This window comes from Nicotiana attenuata, unplaced genomic scaffold (genome assembly GCF_001879085.1).
Source record: "Nicotiana attenuata strain UT unplaced genomic scaffold, NIATTr2, whole genome shotgun sequence".
NCBI lineage: Eukaryota > Viridiplantae > Streptophyta > Magnoliopsida > Solanales > Solanaceae > Nicotiana > Nicotiana attenuata.
The window spans coordinates 339,659-349,235 of NW_017670555.1; positions in this window are offsets into that span (position 1 = coordinate 339,659).

The following is a 9,577-nucleotide window of genomic DNA, read 5'->3' on the forward strand; positions in this document are numbered from 1 at the left end:
TGGCGCTCGCGAGGGATATCGGTGGGGCGACAGAGGCACCTGCGCGCTTGTCACTTGGCGCGGCCAAGACCACGGGGCCGTCCGTGGCGCTAGGCATTGGGAGGTTCGCTAGGATGCCACGGGGCGCGCCCAAGGGGTCATGGGGCATGGCTGGAAAGCCGCCCATGACATTTATTATGTTTTATCTCAGCAGGGCCCTAACCTTCCTCGTCACTACCCAACCGAGGTTAGGCTTGGCACTTACTGAGTACCGCTGTGGTGTACTCATGCCTCTTCTACGCATGTTTTTCATGTGCAGATCCAGGTACTTCCTCCCAGGCGTATCATCCTCGTGGTGGAGAGTCCTAGCTGAGACTTGAGGTATATCTGCTACGTCCGCCGACCAGGAGTCTCTACTCTATTCCGGCTTTAGCAGATAGTTCCTTTCTTTCCTTTCATGTTGTTTAGATATTCTGGTGTAGAGCAGATTACTACATCCTATTAGCCTGTGTTTCCCGTGAGTTTCCGAGTTTTGGGATTTAGTTGTAGACTTCCGCATATTTTTGAGTTGTATAGGCCGAGTGGCCTTATATACAGTTGTTATTTCCGTATGTTCAGTTTTAATTAATTATTCCGCAAATGTTAATTTATTATTCCGCACTGTTAGGCTTACCTAGTTGTACGAACTAGGTGCCATCACGACATGTTCATGGAGGGTGAACTGGGGTCGTGACAATTTAGGTTCCGATTCTTCTTTTACTGGTTCTATTATTGATTGCATGTGATATTTTCTTTCCTTATTTTGTATTTAATTGATTGTCTTCTATGTTTGTTCGTTCAACTTCTACCACTATATAAACCCTTCCCCAAATCCCCCTAAGACAGACCTTAACAACTACTGTTATTTGCTCTCTCTCACTTTTCCTTTACTACTCTGAAACTTAATTCTTGGCCGGCTGGAAGCCAAGGCCATTGGAATTATTTTATTAGACATTTCTCAGTGTGAGCACTTCCGGGGTTCATCTGAACCCTTGGGAAATCTGACGCACTGAGATTTTTGGGTTCTACTGCTCATTTTTTCACTAACGATTGAGATACTGCTGAAATTGTTCTTCTTACTTGCTTGTTTGTTCATCTGCAACTGGTAAGTCTCTTTGGGCCATAATAATTTCATTCTCCTTCGTTTATACTTTGTGTTTTTGTGTATATATGTCTCTGGCGCTTCTATGAAACAATATCCTACTATGTTACTTTTGTTGTAACCTTACTTCTCTAAATACATTCTATGATTCTATAACTTTAGCATCTAAACAGGCCTAATTTTTTATTATGAAAATCTATTTGCATATTTAACATAAGCGATTTCTACCTTTCTTAACTTGTTTAGTTTACTGCGTGTATGTTGATACCTAATGTTAGTCCTAAGTTTGCCTCTATGCTTTATGCTGGACTATTATGACAACCAATTCATTCCTAGAAAGTATTCGTATTCCTGTTAAGTCATACTCCCTCCGTTTCGTATTATTTGAGGAAGTTTGACTCGGCATGGAGTTTAAGAAAAAAGAAGAAGACTTTTGAAAGTTGTGGTCTTAAAAGCTTAAGGGGTAAAAGGTTTGTGGGGCCATGCCATTTGTGTGGCTATAAAAGCTTCTCATTAAGGGCAAAAAGGGTAAAATGAAGAGTTTAAAGTTGAATTATTTCCAAATTTAGAAATGTGTCATTTATTTTGGAACAGACTAAAAAGGAAAGTACCTCATTTAATATGAAACGGAAGGAATACATGCTTAACATGCTATCTTTCTGGGGTTCCACTATTAGTTATGACTATGTCCCCATGATATTTGTGGTTTTACTATGTACTTCTAACCCGCTCGATTCTGTGTATTAATTGAGACCTCTAGAGTAAATTTCATAACTTGCCTCTCCTCCTATATGCGGACAACTAGTACTAGGTTTAGTACTTGCACGTCTTGCTTCTGGAAACTGACATGCCTCTTATATTATGACTGATTTTCAGCATGCTAAAGTTTTCCCCTACTCAATTAAGTAATTGCTTGATCATGAACTTGTTCTGTTATGCTGTCCCTTTCATTAGGTTTTTCTCGAGAGACACTTTCATGTGAAGGTTGTGCTTTGCTTGTTTCTTGTCTGTGATTCTATTAGACCCTCATCTAAGGTTCTATAGGTTGATTCTGAATCATGCTTCATTTTGAAACTCTTTGGAATGGTTTACTATCTTATGGTGGTCAATCCTGTCACTCTTAAACTTTCTTTTTGGTATTACAAGCATAAACTTGCCTCATGTGTGCCTTTCAATTCAGCATGATCCTGTTTATATGTCTTGGCTAGAGATGTTTTTAGCTATAGCTTTAAGAATTAAGTGTTTAAGGTATTTAGTTAAATTCTATAAGTATTTTGTCACCTGTATGGCTGAATTTGGCATCCATTTGGGTAAGTAAGCTATTCGTTTGGGCCTGGTATGTTGGACCTGCTTTGGTACTGGAAGTCTGAAATGCACTGTCCGCATCTAGAGTTTGGGCTTGCTGTCCATGCGAAGTTAAGCATATTTGAAGGCCCAAATGTGTTACTGGATTATTCTATATTTGTAATTGGGTCTGTGCTTGTTCAATATGGTCTGTAATAACTTGTAAATCTGAATGATGGGGAGGTTAGTGGAAAGGGGGAACTGGATACTTTACTTTTTGCATGAATGGGTAGAGATCATGCCTATAGGATCTTAATTGTTTGTTTGCTCATCATGCCTCGTTCTTTGGAATTATATGCACACAATGTTATTCCCTTAGAAAACATGACTTAGGGTCTATATAATTACTTGAATGGTTAGAGAGCATGCTCATAGGATCTGAATTGGACGTGTTGCACTTAGATGATATGCCTATAGGAACTGAAAATGCATGCTTTGGGTTACTTCTTTAAACTATGTGACTCATCTAGATACCATGATTGTAGGCTCTCAACTTAAGTAACCAAAGTTGTTATTGCTGCTACTCTCTTCTTATTACACAACTCGCCTAGAAAGCATTCCTATAGAGACAAATGAGTAATTCTGCATTCTCAACTACTTCACTGCCCAAACGCAAACTGTTTAGAGATCATGCATATAGGATGCTATTACTCACCTAGAAAGCATGACTATAGGATTCTTTAATAGGACTATGTATAGCCTTTTCGTCAAAACTAGTCAATTAGAAATCATGCCTATAGGACTTGCGATGCTCCAACCTGCCTATTCGCTGCAGTACTGCGTAAATAATATTAATCAAGATCATATAGGACCCATGCCTATAGGATTTAACAACCCAAACACGTTTTAATTATGAAATCGTCATTGCATAATATGGAAAATGTGTGATTGATCACGTGCTTTTGTGCTTATGTGTGGAGGCTAACTTAAGCCTTTCATTGCTATTATGTGCAATCCTACCTGTTTTGAATGTCCCCTAGTTTTATCATTTTGAGCACCCTAAGTAAAGTCTAGAACCACCCAAATAGTAGGTCCAAGGCCTCCTTTACCATAGGCACGGGATGGGTAATGCACTCATAGGATGCAGTTTATAATTGAATTAGAGCGCCTTTAAGTAAAAACTTCAACATAGTAATCGGATAGCAGGAGATGATAGTCTGTGCCCGCTCAATACTATGAGCAGCCTCTACTCCAAGGGAGTTGCGAAGTATTATTTATGTTGTACGGGGTGATCCTTTAGGCTAAAAAGCTTAGGACCCCCTTTCCTTTATATTTTTGCAAAACACACTTAGTCATTTAATATAGACCAACGCAGTTGTACCATTGTAATCTTTAATATTTATACCGATCATTTATATAGCAGAATTCTTATGTGTTATGTTATAATAGGGCCTTCAACATCTATATCTTTCTTCACTTATATGATCACCTAGCTTAATTATCTAATCCACATAGGGTAAAGTCGGTCGGGAACCACAATTATGGACCTCGAAGAGTGTCTTACACCTTCTCTTTGAGGTAATTTGAACCCTTACCCCGATCTTTGATGACGTTGACTAGTCAAATAGAGTTATTTGCAAATAAGTTCCCTAATGCACCTTAAAAAATTGTTAGGTGGCGACTCTTCTCTTTTAATACCCATTTAAAAGAGTTGTCACACGTCGAAACCTGCTTTCGCGAGAAAACGAGGCGCGATAGATAACTTGAGCAAGGAAATTTCTGGATACATGATGTATTCCACTTTATGGATATATGGAAATTTTGGAATGATTCGGGCTTTTATTCGTGATGGATGTAATATGCTAAGAGAAGGGAGTCATTCGATTGTGCTAAGGTGGGGTTACTTGTTTGGGTGTTGGTATGCTAATGGAGCACAGGTCGTTCGGCTTGTTTGGGTGGTTCATTTGAGATTAGAATAGGGTGGATGATTCTCCGAAGGATTCTAATGGGTTCAAGATTCATATATGGTATCTGAGAATTTTTGGATTAGTAAAAGGCTGCGATCTGAGATTTGCATTGGATGGTGTCGGGACTCATGGTATTTCTGTATCACTATGGATTCAACATTTTAGTATCAGAGAGGTTAAGGAAACAACATTAGATTTACGTAAGGTCTCTTCAGAGTGGATATCTTGGATGCGGTATTTTTGGGTGCTTAATGGGGAATACAATAGTTTATGGGTTGTAAGGCAACGTGGTTTCATGCTAGGATGTGGTGAAATTTGAGTTAAGGATCGTAGTGTACCAGTAAAGAAGAAGTGTTAATGCAAGTCAAGGGAAATTCAAAGAAATGGGTCAACTCGGTAGTGGTTTGGGCCAGCATTGTAATAGAAATGATCGATTCTTTTGGTCCTTTTGGTGTGGCAAGGCTTTGTAGGTGTGATGTGACAATGCTCCTGGGTATGGCAATCTGTGTAACTTGGTTGAGTTAGAGGGATTCAATTCTAATGGCTTGGTTATGTGCAAATGGGTTCCGAAGAGTTCTTGATGGTGCCAACCACGACTTGAGATGGATATTTTCTACAGGCATGGGGATTTTGTTGCGCGTCATGATTTTCTCTTGGATGGGAGTCAAGTGGAAGGTTTCTGGCTTATTGAGTATGTATCATGCTTGTGACTCAAAGCTGATAATGGGATTCTCGTACTTTCATATGATGCTATGATAGAGGTGGTTCATCGTGTGGGATTGAGAATTGCATGTACAAGTTTGTGGTTCAGTTTCAAAGGGAAGGTCATGAGTTTTAGATATTATGGACGACTCCAGATGTTTAAAAGAATGATGTCACTTTAGTATCACTTGAGAAAGGGTGCGCATATTAGAAGGCACACTGTGTTTTAACTTGTGGATGCTTGACTTATATTACGATAATCACCTAGTTGCTCGAATATTGATGTTCAAATTTCGGTATATGCCACAGAAGAATTATGGAAGTATTTCTGGTGAGATTATTGTGCATGAGAGATGTGCCGGTTATTTGGGTGGTCGAGTCGGGATCAGATATGCAGAGTTTTGTATTCTTGTGATATGGAGACTAGGAGTCTTAGAGGTGTACTATTCCTTGGTTGTGCACTATGAATATATGGCCAGAGTTAGACAGCTACTGGTATGTGTTATGGATAAGTTTCAGTTGATCTTTGGGAAGGTTGTCTACTCATTTGGGGAGGATCAAAGTTGATTTAGAGGCCACTAGTAAGCCTAGCAAGAATGTGTATTCTACATCAGATCGGATTTGTTTACTCGGCACAACTATTATTAAAGGATGTTCTTTGGTTTGAGTTGATCTTATTCATAACTGCTATGTTCCATGTATTGCTCTTCTATCCTATAATGGGTTGTGATACTGTTGACTATTTTCACACATGATGTAGTACTGTTTGGGCCTTGTGGCGAAATTCGAGTGAGATAGCTCTTGGGGTGTTGAATGCTTGATTGTGCCTTGGTTATGATCTTCTTGTTTGTTGTATATTGGTGCTATTCATTACTCCATGGTAATGGTTATGTACTTCGCGTGTTTGTTATTTATATGCATATTGTTGTTGGTTATGAGCATCATGGCTCGAGGTATTCCATGTGGACCGGTATTTGGATTGGGTCACGCATTACGGTGGAGTTATGTTGGGATATGATCCTTTGAGCTTATTTCGTGTGTTTTGTTTCTCCTTGTGAGATGGGTTCATGGCATTGTGCTTTGTGGGGATATCGGTTGAGCTTGCGGAATGGTTCTCTTATTTGATTCTCTTTCCATTATTGGGAGCATCGGAGTTGTTGCTTGTTTGGTGCACGAATTGCATGGTATGTGGCTCTAGGTAGTATGGGTGTGGCATGTCTGGCGATCAGCTCGTACTGGATGAGATGAGGTTTTGGACCTGGAATGAGTGCTATCAGACTTGACTAAAGCATGTTTGGAAGAATAAGGTCACTAGACTGCTTAGATTTTAGCTATAGTCCTTGGAGGGCGAGAGAGCTCTATGACTTGTTGATATAATGAGTGGTTATGAGTATTTACATGTTTCTTTCATCATTGGCAGCATAAGAAGGTTCAGAACAAGGTTTTATTTGATATGAGGTTTATCACCGGTGATGGGTTTGTTATTTGGCATCTATTGTAGTCGGAAGTTATTGCTATGAGTGTCTGAGTTATGTGGTATATCATGTGATTATATTCTGGAATATGGTTGTGGCTTGATATAGTTTTATTAGACTTATACAATGTATAGATGCGATAATCGGGTCTCATGATGAATTTCAGATTTTAGAGATTGGGTTCTAAGGTTTGTGGACTAAAGTTGAAGTAAAGATCTTCACTTAGTTTGTGTTATCAGGCTTATATGGATTGGGTTGACGTGGGATCGCCAATGAGTATGTGCATGGTGAGTTTATACAGTGATTGATGGCTATGGAACGACTCTTGGCACAATCGAGGACGAACATATGTTTAAGCGGAGGAGAATGTAATGACCCGGCCAACCATTTTGAGCATTTGCATTCAGTTCAATGGTTTGAGGTCATGAGAAGCTTCATATGGTGTATTATAGGAAAGTGTATTTTGGGAATTTGAGTGCCGATCTGGACTCGATTTTTGAAACTAATTACATTTGGACTCGGAAGATTATGAGTCACTAATTTTGGTATTGGTTTCAGATTTCAGGCACGCGAGCTGGGGTTGACTTTTGTGCATTTCTTCAAACATTGAACCTTTATGGATTGGTATTGCTTCTTACGGCATTGTTTACTTCTTTGGACGATGTTTGGCTTGGATTTGCTCGATTGGAGGGCTAGATCGAGGTTTTGACGCGATTCGAGGTTGAAGACTAGCCTGAATGAGGTAAGTATTGCCTAAACTTGATTTGAGGGAAATTTCCCGGTTGGTTATGATATTTGTTATCTATTGGGGTGGCGTGTATGCGAGGTGACAAACATATATGCATGCACCGTGGTTATTCATGATCCGGTAGATCTTAGGCTATTATATGCCTTGTATTGCTATCATGTTTTCTCTATTGTATGACTACGTGAGCTATTATTCATGCTAGAAATCATATCTATGTTATTTCCTTATTTGTTTGAAACATGATAGGGCTATTTTGCTATGTTAAGCTATTTTCCTTAGCTGTAGTCATACAGATAAGTTATGATATTATATCTGCGTGTTATAACTATGTTTCTATGCACTTTTTATATATTATCTCATATGTTGTTGGCGTCTTTGTGCGTGACATAAGTTTGAGTTGAATTGTGGCACTTTGGCATATTTCGGGTAGTATATTGAATTATATTTCTGTGAGATGTTGGCATATGGAGATTCGAGCGGATTGATGAATGATCTTGGGCCATATAGCCGATTTGATTTTGATAGTGAGGTAACGCATGTGCCAGGTCCCATGTTGTGCTGAGTGGTACTGATATTGAGGTGACGCGTGCGCCACGGCCCATATTAGGTTGATTGATATTGATCGTTGACTTAGATCCGATCCATGCTCAAGCTAGGACCCGCCCCTATGGAGTCAAGTATTAACTATGGGCGTAGGCACACGGTCATATATGTGCTTGGTGAGGGACTTCTCTTGGGAACCCGTATAGTGCTGACTGTGTGTATGTATGTGTGTGTGAGGGTCCATGGGCTTTAAACCAGGCACCGTGAGCATGCTTAGAGTATGATCGAGGGGTACTTTGCGCTAAGCACTATAAATGTGCTGAGATTTATATATACTTGATATTTAAACTATGATTCTTTGTTGATTTGGCATGTATAACTCACATGCTGGCTGTATTATCCTCATGATAATTGGTATTTTATGACTCTACTTGATGATTAGATCTTGATATTACCGTTTCATCTTATTAAATACTTGTCTAAGTGAATTCTGCGGAAGTTGAAGCCTTGACTGTTATATCTGAAAAGCATGTCTCTTTCTCCTCTTATTATATTAAGACGAGCCTATTATTATTTGAGTTATTTTCCTTCATATGTTATTATTCTACTATTATTGCTATTATTGGCTGTGGAAAGTGAGCATTGGATCTTACAAAACTCGTCATTGCTTTCAGCGTGATGTTAGGCTTGCTACTTTTTGAGTATATAGGATTGGTTGTATTCACACTACACTCTACACTTCATGTGTAGATATAGGTGTTATTGATCATGGTAGTTGCCCGTAAGCCGGATTCGGATTAGCTGGGAGATTTCAAGGTAGTACTGTTGTTCCATCGTTTGTGTTGAAGTACCTTTTTCAGACAATGTTGTAGTTTTTGAGATCAGACTCCGTATTTAAATTTTGTAGCGGTCATGTACTCGTCAATACCATATCATGATATGATTTTAGTTGTATTAATGCTATTGACTTCAGTTATTTATGATTATTCCGTTGTTAAGACTACTTAATATTGTTATTCAAGTTAGTTTCTACTTATTGATTGATTGCCTTGCAATCGGTGTTAGGCGTCGTCATGGCTCCAGTGAGATTTTTGGGTCGTGACAATTTGTGAGTATCTTTGACTTAAAAACTTCGCCACTACTTCACCGAAGTTATTCAAGATACTTATTGAGTACATGAGTTCAGTTGTACTCATACTATACTTCTTCACCTTGCGTGCAGATATTTTGGAGCTATGCGGTTGGGGAGTCCAAGGATGACCATTGAAGGCTACATCTTTCCAGCCACCTACTATCATCTTGTTCATGGTAGTATGGGACTTGTATTTCTGTTTATGTAACTTCCGAATAGATTTTGTATTTTCTTCGTACCTGCATTATATAGTGGCTCAATTCTAGTTTTATCAGTTCTTGGGATAGTTGTATGGATTTTTGCCATCTTATTTATTGTTTATTGAGTTTTTGTTACTAGTTATGTAGCTTACCTAGCATGTTGGGGTTAGGTGCCATCACGACTAGGTGAGATTTTGAGTCGTGATACTTAATTACTTTTCTCATATGTAATTTATCAATTATATACAAATAGTGATAAATCGGTATCCTTAATAATAGGAAATTAAATAGAAAAAAGTTCTCATAAATATTTTCATTAAATATTTGAAAGCAGCCTCTACTCCACTCTCACCCCTTCTGCCTTCAAACCCTAGAACAGAAGTCGGTCCCTCTTTTTCTCCTTGAT